The 17,596-nt window shown below is 36.9% G+C and overlaps 1 protein-coding gene across 6 annotated transcripts in view; it reads right to left on the bottom strand.

Moving 5' to 3' along the window:
* NFIB (nuclear factor I B) overlaps nt 1–17,596 on the bottom strand; it is a 229,456-nt gene that overhangs the window by 65,042 nt on the left and 146,818 nt on the right. The gene's annotated exons all lie outside the window — the stretch shown is intronic.

Raw genomic sequence — 17,596 nt, 5'->3', positions numbered from 1 at the left:
CAGGGCCCGCACACAGAGAATGAGGGTTCAGGGCTTCCTACTGAATGCACTCAGCTCGGTAGCACCTGGTAGACTAAAGTCTACCCATTTAAAAAAAGGAAAGAAAGAGAAAGGAAAACCACAACCACAATTAGAACCTTGCTGGAATTACTTCAAAGGTCTCTTGAAACCACTGTTCTTTCGCAAATCCTTCCCTGATTAAAGAAAAGTGAGCTGCTGTTACCAGCACTCCCCCACCCCTGTTCCAGGGTCATGAATCACACAAAAGCAGAACTTGTACATACTGCAAGTCCTTCACATAGACCTTTTTCCATGCACCTTTGATAAAGCTCACATGATTTCACTGTTCTCTCACTCTTGCTACCACTTCCTTGAACCCCCCTTCATTTCAAGATGTGCATACTTTTTGTTTTGTTTTGTTTTGTTTTTTTAGCAAATGGTGATAAAATCTGGGCTTCCAGGAATGCCACATGACCCTTCTGTGATATACAGGATCCACAGTGACTGTGGCCCATCGTTCAGGAGCCTGAGTAAGTTCAGTCTTCTGTGGTATCTGGTCAAGCTACGGCCCACAAATTCCAGTCGTGTCCCTGGTTTCTCATTTATGTGAAGGAGATGTACTGAGGGTGAAGAGGGAAAAAATATCGGAAGGACGGTTATGGTTACCCTCTGCTCCCCAGGAAGAGAATAAGAAAAGTCTGAAAACTTTCACAATTCAAATGCTTCCAGGAAAACAAACTCTAGATGCCAAGAACTGGCAACTGGATCACATTTTACATAGAGTTTTAGGGCTAACCAAGGGACTGGAATCAGGGCGGGAATGTGAGTCATAGGTGGTGTACCAACAGGGAGCACTCAAGTCAAGGACCTGGGATTTGGCTCCCGACCACAAGTTACCAGTGTGGAATCCTGGTCACGTTATTAGACTCTGGCTGCCTCAGATTCCCCATTTATAAATTAGAGACAATAAAATCGCTATGACTGGTAAGTCACTTACAGCACTAACGAAATTGCTCCTTCCCAGTAAGTTAGGATTGGCCGGTTGGGTCAACAATGACCTGTTCATTGAATTACACACACTGGATCCTAGATGCTCACAAATTATTTGTAACTCTTTATTTAGAAATTTTACCCAAACAAAAGCTACCGCACCAATTTTGCACTGTACATAGCATGAAAAGACCAAAGATCATTCCATATATGTTTCACTGCTGTGAACCGAGGAGCCATGCATGCCTGAACACTGTATTATACCCACCGTCCACCTTCCTTAGAAAGAGAACAAAAGAAAGAGTGAGAAGGAGTTATGAGATCTCAGCCAGGGACAAAACTCAGGTGTCATACAAAGTCATAACTCTGAAAAAAAACATGCACATTTTTAAGAGGATAATAACCAAACAGCCCCATTTTATGTACCTGTATTTTATGAAACTCCTACTTTGTGAGCAACTTGATGCTTTACATTTCAGTGATTATTGAGAAACGTTGAGGTAGCCTACTCTGTACAGGTGCATAAAGCCATGAAGACAAAAAAGGACATTGACCTCCTTTGTGTGGTTTATGGAAAAGATATTTTCAATGTTCTGAATGTGGTAGATTATTATTGTACAAAACAACAAAAGCAGTAGACATCTTTGTAAACTATAATAAATTATACTTTATTCTATATATGGTCTATGTAAATTTTAAGTAAATTTATTGATTTTGAGAGAGAGAGAGAGAGCATGAGCAGGGAAGGGGGCAGACAGAGAGGGAGAGAGAGAATCCTAAACAGATGTGGTGTTCCATCTCACGACAGTGAGACCATGACCTGAGCTGAAATCAAGAGTCCCACACATAACAGACTAAGCCACCAGGGGCCCTCATACAACATTTTATATCTGGCAAATACATTAAATATGAAGCCGTTATTTATCATGATGGCAGCTCATGTATTTAACAATTGGACAAGGTTATCTGTCCTCACCCAAAGGTGCTCTGTAAATGTCCTCCTATCTTTCTCCTGTAGTTCCCTCCCTCTGATCAGAAGGCTCTCCCTCTGCAGGCTTTGCTCTCACCCTTCAATGTCCACCTCAACCACCATCTGCTCCATAACCTGTCCCTCCATCCTCCTCCCCCATGCCCCGTGCCAGCCAGAAATAATCTTTTTCTGCTAAATTCACATAGCGCCTAGTTTGTACTTATTTTACATCACTTCGCACATTTGAGTTTCCAAGATACTTGTTTTCAAGTCTTGTGGTTCTTACAGGATTATTGGCTCCTTTATTTCGGGGAGTGACTGGGTTTCGTTCATCTCTGAATCTCCCTTAACAACTAACTTGGTGCCTATATATACAGTAACTGCTAAATAAATGCTTATAGAACAAAATGTTAAATTTTAACCTTTTGGAACAGGGTCACAAATGAACATCTAATTACTAAATTATATAACAACTTAGGCACAGATGGCTAAAGATTGAAGGATAAGTATACTGATTCCTGATATTCCCTGGAACTCATGCTGAGGAGTTTATTTAGGCTTTTGGATAGAATGGGAAAGAACAATGATTACAGTCAGATTATATCTCTGACTTTGTTATATACCAATGTATAACTTTAGGCATTTCCCACAAAGGAACTAACAAGAAACTGGAAGGGTTCAAAGAGTAAGACTTCAAAAATTTTTGTAAAATAAATTGATGAACAAGTGAATAGTGAACATTTCAATATATTTATATAAATTATATCACATGTCATACGTAGTAACAGTTCAATATGTAAATCTCATCTGAGGTTCATTTCCTTATTACTCCAGTGAGTAGCCAGGGCTCCATTTGCCTCTTAGTCATGCACATGAAGATGAAATGGTGTGTGGACATCATAAGGGAGGAACCCCCTCAAGCTAATCCTACAAGCAAGAAGACAGTACGGCAGTCACACACACACACACACACACACACACACACACGTACGCACACACAATGACCATCTCATAGGAAAGGATAGGCAATTCAGAATGTAGCGTGGTGTTTCCTCATTCCTCCGTTCCTCCAATTTACGTCCCAAGGAATCTGAATCTACATGGAAAGCTGAAAGAGTTATTCTGCTGTAACTATGAAGGGCAATGAAAATATGTCAGAGCTGTTTAGCACCTGCTAGACAAAATGCAACACCCATAGGTCCCACTGGGCTCCACTCCTGCATGGGGCAAAGTGAGACTTCGTTGAAAGGAGGGCTCCCTAGGACAAGCGGTAATGCCTACCAACATGACTTTAGGGGAGTGGGGGCTGGGAGTGACCAGGCAACAGAGAAGCCTCGGGGAAGCACCCGAAGGAGGCTGTGTCTCCTTCACTCCTCTTTGCACACAGCACACACAGCCTTACAATGGACAGGGGATGAGAAGGGTAAAGAAAAGAAATAGTGGATGACATATTTCTCGGATAGCTAATAGCATACAAGAAAGCATACAAGCGATGATACTTAAGGGCTCTGGCAAAATAACCGGGGAGAATCATGCAGAGTGTTAGGAGCCCTGTGATAGTACAAAGGATGAGACTCAGCAAAATGCAGGTTATTACTGTTAACACAACCCCATCTGTAACCTCCAGGCTGCTGGGGCCTTCCTAAAACATGGTTTTCATGTGTTACATAGACCACTGTGAATGTAAATAGCTGATACAAAGGCCAACGATTTTAAAGCAATTTGGACACATTCATATAGTAAATTCCCTTCATCTACTAAAGGAAATATGAGCATCTCTGAGGCACAGCAGCTGCTTAATGGTTACAGAGCAATATTACACAACAGCTTAAGCCAAGAAGCAAAGAACAACTCGGCATTTATGTGATGCTGTATTTACACTACATGTAATGCTTTTTAAAAAATAAAATTGAGTAGGAAATAAAGACCTCTGCAAACTGAAAATTCTCAAAGGCAATATCAAATTATATTATTTTACTTCTTTTTTTTTATTTTTCTCTAACAAAAGCAACAATAAATCACTACTCAGAAGTTAATATAGTGTTTAACCTCCTTCACAAACAATCACAAAGGGACACAATGGCATATCTAACTGTTAATATCTCAAATTATAATCAGCTCCATTTGAATGTTAAACAACATTTACATAGAGAATCCAAAGGAAAACTGATAACGCTCATTTTTATAGTCTACTGTGTTCTATTCTTGAAATTAAAAAAGAAAAAAACCACAGAAAGCAGTTATTAAATTCATGAAAGCTGTCTTCAAGTATTAGAAGGACTGTTAATGTAGATGTTGGATAAGACTTATTCTGTGTATTTCCAGGAACTGTTTTTTGGCTCAATAAACAGATTTGTCATCCAATAAGAAAAGTCCTAGAAAGGAATGTGAAACTTTGCAAAGGTAATAACAAACAACACATGCCAAGCTACTATGCGAAGGTCTTAAAAAGCATTAATTCACATAATGTTCATAATTATGAACCTAACAGTTGTCATGTAAATGCTGCCATTTTACAGATGAGGAAGCTCGTGTCTACAGAGGTAGGGGGTTCCCAGTGCCTGTAAACGACCCCCCCCATTAGATTTAAGAATTCCCACTTAGGATAGGAAACTGAATAAGAGCACCTCTGAAGCCCATTGCAATGCTCAGGTTCCACTTTTTTTTTTTTTTTTAATGTTTACTTTTAAGAGATAGAGAGAGCAGGGTATGAGGACCTGAAGTGGGCCCCATGCTGACACCACTTGATATGGGGCTCGAACTCATGAACCAGGAGATGATGACCTGAGCCGAAGTCAGACGCTTAACTGACTGAGCCACCCAGGTAGCCCTCAGGTTCCACTTTTGTATGTGGTTCTTTTCCAGTTAGTTTTCTTGCATTGTTTGGAGAAAGAATGGACCCCAAGGTATCTCCCAGGCATTTTCCAAGCTTCTAATTCCCATTGTTCACTTCCTTCAACAGAGGGTAAAATGCCTAAATCCTTTTGTTTATGGATGGAGAAGGGGAGAAGATAAGATTATTTTACACTAGCTCTTTGCCCATCTTCATATAACTTCTGACACCACAATGAACCTACTGGGATCTTCTGGGAGTGGCGCTGTCAGGCATGGCTTTATCTTCAGTTTCTCCACTGATCTAAACTGTCCATGGTTAAGAATGGAAACTGTGATTTGGAAATAGACATACTAATCATTGCAAAGATAATGATTCTCTGCACAGGGACTGAATCTCAGCCTATGACCAAGGTTCACATTCCAGTAGTAGTAATTTAGAATTAATTTTATCCTTCAATATGAAATGTCCCTATTGGTGATTTAAGTGATTCAGCAGAGAGACAGCAATTTCAGACTTTAACAAACTCTGATAATACTATGTTAAAATAGTACTTATGTTACTTGTTTTTTAATATTTCCTTCCAGTCCATTAAACTTATTCCTACATATATATAATATATATAAATGTATGTTTTAAAAAAAATCCAGATCAAAAGTAAATAAATTTGTATCCTGCTTTCTTTTTCTAATTAACATTGTATTTTTCCCTTGAGATTAAACAGTTTTCCAAGAGCATGATTTTAATGCCTGTACATTATGACACTGCCTGGCTGTACTTTATTTGACCATTCTCCTTTCTTTTTGGCATTTTAGGTTATTTCCCATTTTTTTAAGTATTATAAACAGAACCGCCATTAACATCGTCGCACACAAATCTTTGTCAGCGGTTCTCATGATTTCCTTAGGCTGGAGTTCCCAGAAGTGGAATTACTGGGTCAAAGGACATAAACTCTTTTAAAGCTCTTGGTTAAAATCTGTCAAGCTGCCTTCCATAAAGGTTTTTGCCAATTTATACTCCCTCGGGCAGAATGAGCGTGTCCATGTCACCACGCCGCTGCCAGAATTACATATTACTCATACTAATGGGGACTTGTTTTAATTGTTGCAAGTTGATAGAGAAAAGATATCATTACCTTAATGTAATAATCTTTATTTATTTAATTATAATAAAGTTGGAAATGTGCAGACATTTATGCACTGTTTTTGGGACAAACATTAAAAATATGTAAAATAGGAATTGTGTTAGCGGGAATATTTTATTTCCTAGTATTAATGAGGTTACTGCTAGAATTTCACAGCTAATGGTAAAATTGGTTGTTAATAAGTGATTTTTTTCTCATCATTTTATATATTTACTTATTCCTAGTTTTCACAGAGTTTTTTTAAAAGTGTCCTGATCAAAATGGTTATCAAATGTTATTAGATGCTTTTTTGACATTAGTAGAGATTATCCCTTTTTTTCCTTAGAGCATTTAGTGTTGTTATATATTACTGAATTCTCAGATTAAATTGTCTTTGCTTATCCACAGAAAGTAGCTCTTTTAATTTACTGTTAAACTGGTTTGCTAATAGCTTCTTCCAAACCTCTACATGTAGCTGGTATACTTTTGGGGGGGGGGGGAGCTTTTTGTTTTATTTGTGAAGTTTTCATGCCAAGGTTACATGAGTGCTTCATAAAATGGTTTGGATGACAGTCATTTTTTATTAAAAAGAAAACATATGGAAAGTTCATGAAAGTTTGGAAAAACTCACTGGTAAAATTATCTTCTCATAATCTGTTTCAGAGAAGATAAAACTCTGACTCTTTCATGAATTTGCTCTACTCTTGTTTTCTGGTCTTGAGGCAACTGTATTATATATCTTCCAAGCAAATCATCTATTCTTTTATATTTTAAAGTTTATTAGCACAAATATTTCATGGTTTCCTAAGCGGACTATGTGTATTTTTATAGCAGTAGTAAGTCAAATTAAATTAAGTTGAAACTATATTTTATGATAATCTTAATTATTGTAAAATGTACTGCAATTAATATAATTGTTAAATTATATTAAACTATACTAAAAGATCAGCTCTACCACTTACTATGTAAAGCTAAGGCAAGTTAAGCAACTTTTCTACACCTGACGTTTGTCTTCTCTAAAATCCAGATGGTAATCATACTACCTATGAGTCAATACGAAAACTGTATTCATTTTCAAAGTATAATAAAGACAAGTATTTCATTTTAAGAGCAGGGAAAGGGAAGGTGGAGCTTCCAAATTAACAAAGAGAAAGAAAAACACAGTGAACGGTAACTTATCAAGACAACAAAACTAAGGACGTAAGATGAAAAAATAAGTAATATAAAGAAAACTAGAAGAAATAAAATAAGTGTATCAACCCTTACAACAAAGGTAAGTAGAGAGAATCATCCCATAAAGAGCATTAAAGTAACTGAAGCAAATAAAAGTCAGCTGTTTTTAAAGAACACATTTAAGACAAAATTATAACAAGAACAAAAAATTGAAAGTCAAATGGGATGCAAGGAGAAATCAGGCAAATTCAAACCAAAAATAAGCAGTGTCATTAGGCAGTGGTTAAGACAGAATTTAAGATAAATTACAATAAATAAGATAAAGAATATTATGAACGGATGCAAGGCATACATAATAAAGAAGATTAATTATACACCACACATGCACCAAACAATATTGAGGGGAAATGCATAAAACATAAACTATTAAAATACCAGAAACTTGATAAAAATACAATTAGAGTGAGAATTTGGAACTGAACATGACTGGTAGGCAATGACTATCTTCAAATCATTCAATATAAACTGTACTTTGTTACTACGTCCATACACATTTTATAAAAGTTGATCATGTCATTGACCAAGGAAAAAATTGCTATACTGTTTCATCTTTGGTAAATAGATTAAAAGGAAAAAATAAAAAGTGATCAAATTTTCTGAACTACCTGAAAATGAAGATAATAAGCTATGGATCAAACAGAACAGCAAAAGAAAAAATGATAAACCATAGAAAGCAATGGAAAGGACAAAAGGAAAAATCACTTTACCATAAGATCGAAAGAATAGCAAAACAACCCAAGACAAGTTAAAAAGGGAATTAAAGATAAAAGCTGACATTAATAAATTACAAAAAGGGAAAAATTTAAACCAAAAGAATAAAAGGGAAGATGATTTTCTGAGAAGAGCTGCAAAATAGAAAAATCATTTGCAAGCCTCATTAAGAGAAAGAAGTAAAAGCAAAACCATACAAGAATAGAAAGGAAACATAACCATAGAAACCAAATACATCGAAAAAATTATGAGAGAATAACACACACAACTTACTGACCATAGCTTTGAAAACTTAAATGGGCAATTCCTTACTAAAATAAAAGTAACCAAAATTGAGCAAAGTGGAAACCTGAATAGACCAATTACCCCTAGTGCAGTGGTTCCCAAAATTTGCTGATCATTGGGACCACCTGGGGTTCTTCAAAAACAACTTATGCTTGGCTTCCACCCTCAGCTATTCTGATTTGATTGGTATGGATGTGTCCTAGACATGAGGATGCTCTAAAAGTTCCGCTGGTGATGGGCAGCAATGTCTGGGAACCACTGGCTTAGCAGTGGTTACTGCAATTCAAAGTGTGGTCCCAAGACCAACAGCTCTGGCATTACTGGGGAGCCTGGTAGGCACACAGAAGTTCATGCTCAACCCCAGACCCTCAGAATCAGCATCTGCAGCTTAACAAGACCACAGGTGATACATATGCACTTTAAAATTGGAAAATCCTAGAAAAGTCTTAAAAGGTGGTTTAGAAACCATCTTTAAAATGGCACCAGATATAGAAGGGTGTAGAGATGGATTTTATCTTTTCCATAGTCCTTAAATTCCAATGATATTTATACTCTCCCAGGTTTTAGCAAATGGTGACAAGTTTCCTTACAAAGAAAGCTCTCTCATGAGCCTTTATTAGGCCAACAAAATTTAAATAACTAAAAGTGCATCGTCCCTCAGCAACCCAAAGGAAGAAAACAAAACAACCAAAAACCAATGACACACATAAATGCAACTTCAAAGGCCCTAAAAAGAAAACGGAATATATTCAAATTCATATACTCAATTGAATATAGTAATGTTTTCCAAAAACAAGGCATCATTATCATTAGGGTTTTATTACATGCATCAGTGTGGTTCACTTTTACAAAATCTATCAATATGATAGATAAAGGAAAAAAGGAAAAACACATGGCCTTATCAACTGACACTGAAAATGCAATTGACAGCAACAGGAAAAGGAAAACAAGCTTTCCTAATAACAAATCTAAGTAAAAACAGAGAAAATAAGCAATTAATAGACTGTTTAACAAAACACAAGTTGTGCTAAAAGAAGAAAATGAATCTGCCATTCAGATTCAACCCCCTCAAACCCTTAATCTGTGAATAAATCAGTCAAAAAATCGGATACTCTATGATTTCACTTAGGTGAGGTATCTAGAGAAGTTAAACTCATAGAAACAAAGTAGAATGGTGGATCACAAAGGTTGGGGAAGGGGGAGTGGAGAGTTGTTATTTGAGGGGTACAAAGTTTCAGTTTTGCAAGAGGAGAAAGTTCTGGAGATTGGCTGTGTGACAATACAGATAAATTTAACACTAGTAATCTGTACCTTTATAAATGATTAAGATGGTAAATTTAATTTTATGTGTATTTTACCATAATTAAAAAAAATCTGGAATTTGGGACTCAAATAATTATTCCTAAATTCTCATTTATAAATATTCAAGAATTACATTTTTACATTGGCATTTATGTCTGTAATCTTATTCAGAATAATAATTACTTAGGTATAACTCTGTTCAACTACTATTGAACTATTCCAAGTATTAGTCTACATCTATAGCTATATTTATATCTATAGGTATATATCTGAGAAATTTCTTGTTCGAAAAAAATTATTTTGGTGTATTACTTCATCAATGGGTATAGGTTTTCTTTCTTTTTTTTTTTTTTTAAATTTATTTCTGAGAGAAAGAGAGAGAGGCAGCATAAGCAGGGAGGGTCAGAGAGGGAGGGAGACAAAGAATCCGGAGCAGGCTCCAGGCTCTGAGCTAGCTATTAGCACAGAGCCCAATGTGGGGCCCGGGGCTCAAACCCACAAACTGAGAGATCATGACCTGAGCCGAAGTCGGAGGCCTAACCGACTGAGCCACCCAGGCGCTCCAATGGTTATAGGTTTTCAAGTAAAATTTCTACAAAGAAACTAAAAGACTGTACTTTGTGAGGTGAAAAATAATAAAGAATATATTTCTATTGCCTTTTATCACATATAAAACTCCTTAAACATAAAAACAGTTTCATCATGAGGTGCCTAGGTGGCTTAGTCTGTTGATGTCAGAGTCTTGATTTCAGTTCAAGACATGATCCCAGGGTTGTGGGATCGAGCCCTACACTGGGTTCCATGCTGAGCTTGGAGCCTGCTTGGGATTCTCTCTCTCTTTCTGTCTCTAATAAAAAAAGAAGTTACATCATATTTCTAAGTTTTCCCTCAGTCTTTTGTTATTTAATGTTGACCAAAAACGGGGGAAAAAGTACAGGTAACTTATTTTTCCTCCAGGATGATTATAAGATTCTCTTTTTCATCCACAAAATAGAAAAATTTCAGTAAGATTTATTTAGATACTATTACTTTTGGCTAGATATAGTTAGTCCTTTTGATCTAAATGTTTAGGTCATTTTTAGCTCATTAAAATTTTCTTAATTTCTCTTTGGTTTTATTTCTCTCCTAAATGCTCTGGTTTCTCACCAAGAGCACCTAAGTTAATACTCAATTTTCTATTCTCCCACCATAAACTTTCTTGTCATTATTTTAACTTCTCTGTTCTTTTCTTCTGGTTCTTTTCTTTTGGTTCTGGAGCAATTATCTCGAGTCTGTCCTCTATATCAGTAATTATTTCCACAATATCAATTTTGTTTATTTCCTATAATGCAGACTTTAATTTTATGAAAACAACTTTAGTTTTCTTGCTATTTCTGCTCTCTTCACTGAAGCTGCTTTTTATCTGTTCATTTTCCTATGTAAGTCCTTTCATCTAAGTAAACAAATTATTTTCCCTGAGATTCTCTTCCAGTGCTTCATTTTCAAAGATATGTTCTTCTTCATGATATACCTTTCCCCATGTTCTCACCAAGGGCATATTCTTGTGACTGGTTTTCTTTTACTTAGAGAGTAGTCTGTAGACAATTAGGGTTTGCCTCAGAAAAGTATTTGGTTTTCCCTTGGCTATGATAAGTACAGATTTCAATACAGGGTGAGGGTGGGATTGAGGGCTCTAGATTTGACATAATTGGATCTGAATCCCTGTCTTATCATTTACTAGCAATAAAATTTGAGTAAATGACCTAACTTTAATATAAATAAATAATAATAGCAATAATGATGATGATAATATAATAGCTGCTATCATTTATTGAGTGTTTATTATAAACAAGACCGTATGCTAAGCACTGTGAACTCTATCTCAGTTCATTTTCCAGATTTGCTCCTTTTTTATTAATGGCTTTGAATAAATCTTAAACTCTCTACCCCCTCCGTTCCCACTTGTAAAATGGGAATAATAATAATAATCCTGAATTTGGAGATGTGAGGTGAAGATTAAATAAGAAAGTGCATATAAAGTGCTTAGGTTTCCATAAATGCTTCAGTATTGCAGTACTAACGACTGGTGGTCAAAGTTGATAAGCACAGCTCCTCACCAATTCCCCGTGGTTGCTGGCCTCTTCTCATTCCATCATCTAGCTGCATATGATCCTACCAGGTAGTACCTGAAAACTCTCACTTTCTATAATGTGTGGCTCTATGACAAATGAGACTGAGTTACAAAGGGTCTTCTCTATGGTACAAAGGAGTTAGAATCTGGCCCAGAGTAGAGAAATTTTTTTAAGGATTTATATCAAGAAATGGAAGTAGACTGCTATATGCCTTCTCACACTCTTACTCTTCACTCTCTCTTTATCCCATATCTCCCCACCCTGTTGTTCTCTGGGTTTATAGCTTTGTAAGTTAATACAGAAAAATCTCTGAACCTAGGGGATGAGAGTAGGGGAGAATCAAACTTAAATGTCCATAATTTCTCAAGGAACCCACACTGCTATCTTTTGTGAGATAGAAGATAGGAAAACCACCAATTTTTAAATTCAGTCTAACTCTACAGTTCATGTAATTATGAGATGAGCCTCTAAGCTTCTAGCTAAAGGTTTATCCTTTCAACTCAGTTTTAGTGTGCTTTAAAAAAGTTAAATTTTTATATATCCTAATGGAAATTTTAGTGAAGAACTAGGAGAAACTGGATCAGAAGTTAAGCAAGTCATGTGGACTTTGTATTAGATAGCCAATGATAGTCATTTTGCTGGGTGCCAGAAGGTCTAGCTTTAAATCTCACCATTCTCAATTAAAATTCTAGTAGGGTTTTCTTGTTTCTTTTTGTTTTGTTGAAAATTCTTTTGTAGAACTTGGCAAGCTGATCCTATTTATATGAAAATACACAGGATCTAAAAATTAACTTTAAAAAAAGTATTATAAAGACTTATCACAAACTTAGAGACAATAAGAAAATACTTTAATGCTGGCACAAGATAAGACACTGACCAATGAGATGGACCAGAAATATACACCTAGGTATGTGTTGCTGCTATTTGAGAAGTAGCTATGCAACTCAGTGGAGGAATAAAAAAATATCTTTTAAACAAATGGTATGGATTAACTAGATATCCATATATTTTTAAAAAAGATATCAGCGCTTACCTCACACCATATGTGGTATATCAATATGATGGCATACTAGTCAGCAATAAAAGCTAATAAACTATTGATAAATGTAATCACATGGATAAATCACAGTTTTCATGCTAGATTAAAGAAGCTAGATACAAAAGGATAAATGTTGTATGATACCATTTATATAAAATTCTAGAAATGTAAACTAATCTACAGTGATGGCAGATCAGAGGTCATCTGAGGATATGGATACAGAAATGAATGGATTTAAAAAAAATATTTTTTTAATGTTTAAGAGAGAGAGAAGCAGGGTGCCAGTGGGGGAGGTGCAGAGAGAGAGAGGGAGACACAGAATCTGAAGCAGGCTCAGAGCCTGACACAGGGCTTGATTTATAAACCATGAGATCATGGCATGAGCCGAAGTCAGATGCTTAACTGACTGAGCCACCCAGGTGCCCCTATAAAGGAATGGATTTTAAAGTGGTCATTGGAAACTTTTGAGATTGATGAAAATGCTCATCATCTTTCCCTCTATATATCTGTGTGTGTGTGTGTGCGCGCGCACTTAGGTATACACACTATAGCTAGCTATACAATATATTGTATATCAGCTACACCTCAATAAAGAGAAAAATGACCTTTTTGAGCAAGCGATCTATATACAGTGGTCTCCAAATTTTTAAAGGTAATAAGATTTCCACATCATAAGAAGGAAGAATCACAAATGAATCTGAAACATTCATTTAATGAGTCCTGTATTTTTTTTTTGGCAACTTCTAGAAAGATATCTTACCTGTTCCTTCATTCATGATCATATAAACTCTAACAACATTAAAGTACACTCACTAAACAAAAGTATAAAAACAGCAAAAATGCCTTCTTCACAATTCATCAGATTGGGAGAAGAAAACTTTAATCCATCTGAGACTGGTAGTCTAAATAAGTAATTATATCCTAGCATTACATTTCTCAGGCTGATACTTCCCTACAAAATTCATCAGACTATGCTACACAAAGTTAGGAAGTTCATAATGTCCCCCAAAAAGTAATGTCTAAGTTGTAGTGTACCAACAAGGCAGAAAAGGCCTGCTGTAACTGATTCTATGAAACATCATGCTTTTCCTGGCTTAGGTCAAGTTCTAAGGAAGGGGATGGTCAAACTGCACAAACAGGTTACAATTTATTTAGCCTACTACTGGTCTAATCCTCCATCTCATAAATTTTGAACATTGCCAAACACTGTCTCCGGCCAGGTATTTGTCTTAGATGTTAAATTTACAAATGGAAGAATCCAATCCTCACCTGAAGGTGTCCAGAATCTACTAAAGGGAACAGATAACGAAATAGTGGTAAAAATGCAGTAAATGTTATTATTGTAAACTGTACTAAAGAGAGGGCCTGGAGAAGTCTCACTGACGAGGTGTCAGGAAAAACAGACATTCTAGGCAGAAAAACAACATGGGCAGAGACACAATGGAGAGGCACAGGGTTAAGGCTAAAGCTAAATGCAAGATCCATGTGTGCAGTGAAAGGAAAACTAGAGACCATATCACAAAGGGCTGTATTAGATGCCATGCTAATGATCAGGCTTAGCCTATAGTGGAAAGTTTTGAAACTTGTAAGTAAGGGAATAAAATAATTAGATTTGCAGATTATAGAAGTCATCATGGGTGTCTAGTGGATTTTCACAGGGATTAAGACCTAAGGCAAAAATACGAGCTACAGAGATTAGGAAAATTATTATAATAATCTAGTAACTCTAGTTACTAAAAACTAGTGTTATAAATAAAGGACAGGGTGTAAATATATTTAAGAGAATCATAATGTATTACGATTCTGTACCAACTATCTTCTTTTTAAAATATTTGCCGTCCTCATCTGCTATAAGAGTAAACCCACCAATGGCCTTTCCTAATCCCTTTGCTCATTTTTCTACATGTTCTCTCAAAAACTCATAGATAATTGTTTCTTTACCTGTCAGCATTATGCAAAGTAGTAATTTATGTGGGTTATTTCTGGATATCAGCTAGGACATATTAAGTATTAGACAGCAGAATGCTCTATTATGTCCTGATGAAGATGATCATCTTCTATTCCTTGCTTACTGACTGAGAAAGCAGCATTGTTCTCTCAGAAAGTAGTTCAAGTCAGGAAATGATTGCAATCCAAAACACCAAATTTTGAAACTAAAAATCCCCACATTAAAAAAAAAGTGCCACAAAATAAACAAGGGAGCCAGTATCTTACAAGACATCGTGTCACTTGTCATCCATACCTGCCAGTGGCCTCTTAACTTTATCAGACTTAGGGACCTCACCAAGATATAATGCAGCCCAGAGCAGCGCACCTGTACAACACCTATGCCTGTGCCAGGGCTCCCTGGAGCCTCTTCCTTGATCCTCCCAGGTCTCTGACTCCCTCCCTGGTTAAGAGGCCCCAAATATCTATCCTCGCCCCGAGTTCCAAGCCCTTTTCTCCCAATGGCTCGTAAACACTTCAAACAAACACACAAAAACAACATTTTATTTGAGGTACAATTCACATCCACTTTTAAAGTGTAAAATTCAGTGGTTTGGGGTATATTCCGAGAGCTGTACAACCATCACCACTATCTAATTCCAGAACATCTTCATCACCTTAAAAAGAAACGCCATACTCATTAGTGGTACATACATACCTGTTTCCCACCACAACTCCAAGCCCTTGCAACCACTCATCTACTTTCTCTCTTTATGGATTTGCCTTTTCCAGACATTTCCTATACATAAAACCATAGGATATATGGGAGGAGGAGGGCACCCATCATGCCCCTCCCTGTTTCAGGTCATTAACAAGTGCATGTAATGATTTTAATGATGATAAGATCAAATCTGCAAGTCAAGTGGTCTTTCTATGTTCTTCCTCTTGAATGCCCTGGGGACATGAATATGCTCAAGGGATAGAATTGGGATTGAGAGGGAAGGGAAATAGCTTTATTGGGTTCAAGAATTAAGAATATTTCTTGGGCAAAGAAGAGTATGCTCCTAGTTCTATTATGTAAAATAAAATGAAAGAGTGCATGGTCCCAGAAGTGCAGCATACAAGTCAAAAGACCCAAAAAGATTTATAACAACGCTGAAAACCAAAATCTCACTTGTAGTTTCAATTCTTCTAACGTCAATGACATTATGCAAAAGCCAACAAGATTCAAATTACCATATAAATGTACTTGCCTAAATTACGCTAAGCCTTGATATTCTTTTACAGTTACAGAAAAAGAAATGAAACTTGAGTAGGACTTTTGCCTAATAACTTTAAATCACATTCTTCTTCTGTAAGGTAGAAACGGATTAAAATTTAGGGAGATATATGTCTGTCTCGTTCCTTAGTTTTATTATTCTGCCTGCAGTATATCACCATAGAATCGATCCCTCTTTCCAAGCATGATGCTCTAATATGCAAGCGGATATCCCCTGGGTGCCTTTGTACAGGACAATACATCCAGCAAGCCTAGCTTCTTCGAGTTCAAGGATTTTAACTGGCCTGGAGCAAGTCCACTCTCTCTGTGATACAGAACAACCCCAGCTTTCCAGCTGTGAGGAGGGGAATGCTTTGCATTATTAAATTGTAGCCATATGCTGCAAAAAAAAACCCAGACCTTGTAAATATGAAGAGGGACAAGAATTTAAGTGGAGAGGAAACTTTAGATGCAGGCAGTCATTGTTAAAAGAACCTGAGATACTTGAGTAATGACCAAAAACAACTGCCTATGGCTGTGGGTACAGTCCCAGCCTAACCTAGGCCAGTTAAGACCGACTCTTCTTTCACAAGGAAGACCCTCACCCTCACTGCAGGAAGGAATCCAGATATTTAACAATGAAAGAAAATTTGCTATACCAGTGTCTTTTAAAATTTAACAAATTGCAACCTATTTAGGTGCAAGGCCTCTTAAAGCTTTTCTGGAACTAAATGCACAATAAATTCAGTGTCCACACCAATATATGGAAATTTCACTAGGAATCTATGTTACTGTGTATCATTTCAGATACCACAGGATCTACACATATAGTTATAAAGCTAGGAAAAACACAAGTTAGGCTGACTATCATTTCTCTCACAGCTAGTCCTTCCTCTCAGAGTTTTGTGAAAGGAAAGCATTCGTTGTGTTTACATTACACCTGTGACTTTGTGTACCGAGTGGGTTCCTGACCTGTACAAATGCACAGTACGTGACCCTTGAGACAAGATGGGGATGCGATAGCAGGTGCAATTACTTGTCACAGAGGACACCCCATCTTTCAGCAGCGCCCACAGTCTCGGAAACTCTCAGCTGACATCTTGCCCCAAGCTCATTCCCACTCAGGCAACGGTCACTCAAGACTTGCCTCCATCATCTGCTCAGCCCCCACCCACCGCACCAGGTCCCAGCAGCTACAGCTGTTACAACTGCCCTCAGGGACTCAACTGTGGCACCACTGTGAGTGCCAGGAGGCCCAGACTCAGTCCAGTTAAAGGGTCTCAGCACAAAGACTTCTCATGTCTTTCTCTGTGTGGTAGTGCATGCTCGTAAACACATATACCAAGCATAGACAAGGCCAAAGTTCATTTTTTCACAAGGCATTGTACCACTATTAATTATCTTATTTATCAGGTGCAGGGGAGGAGAGCAAGGAAAAAAGTATTAATGATGTAGTGGGATTATACTCACTCAAGTTTTGATCCATGGAGAAAAGTAAGTTTTAACTTCCATCAGCCAATAACTAATTGGGCAAATCACTTAATGTCTTAGCCTCATTTTTGTAAGTAAAAGTGAAGTGAAGAAGCTGAATGAGCCGTGTGTAAGAACTGATATCCTATGCTTTCTTGAGTGTGTCAAGCAAAAAAAAGATGTTGGATTATAGTAGTAAATTATTCATTTAAAGAATTTAACTGTTTCCTTGCAGGGGGGCGGGGGTGTAAGCAAATATAAACACAATGTAAAGCAGCAATCATAATAGAAGTAGAGGTGTCCCACTCTATCTGAGAGAATCTAATAAGATGCACAAAAAAGCTT

The sequence above is a fragment of the Hyaena hyaena genome, unplaced genomic scaffold, assembly GCF_003009895.1.
Source record: "Hyaena hyaena isolate Hyena2069 unplaced genomic scaffold, ASM300989v1 scaffold_573, whole genome shotgun sequence".
In the NCBI taxonomy this organism is placed as follows: Eukaryota; Metazoa; Chordata; class Mammalia; order Carnivora; family Hyaenidae; genus Hyaena; species Hyaena hyaena.
This window is presented reverse-complemented; position numbering and strand designations above follow the sequence as displayed.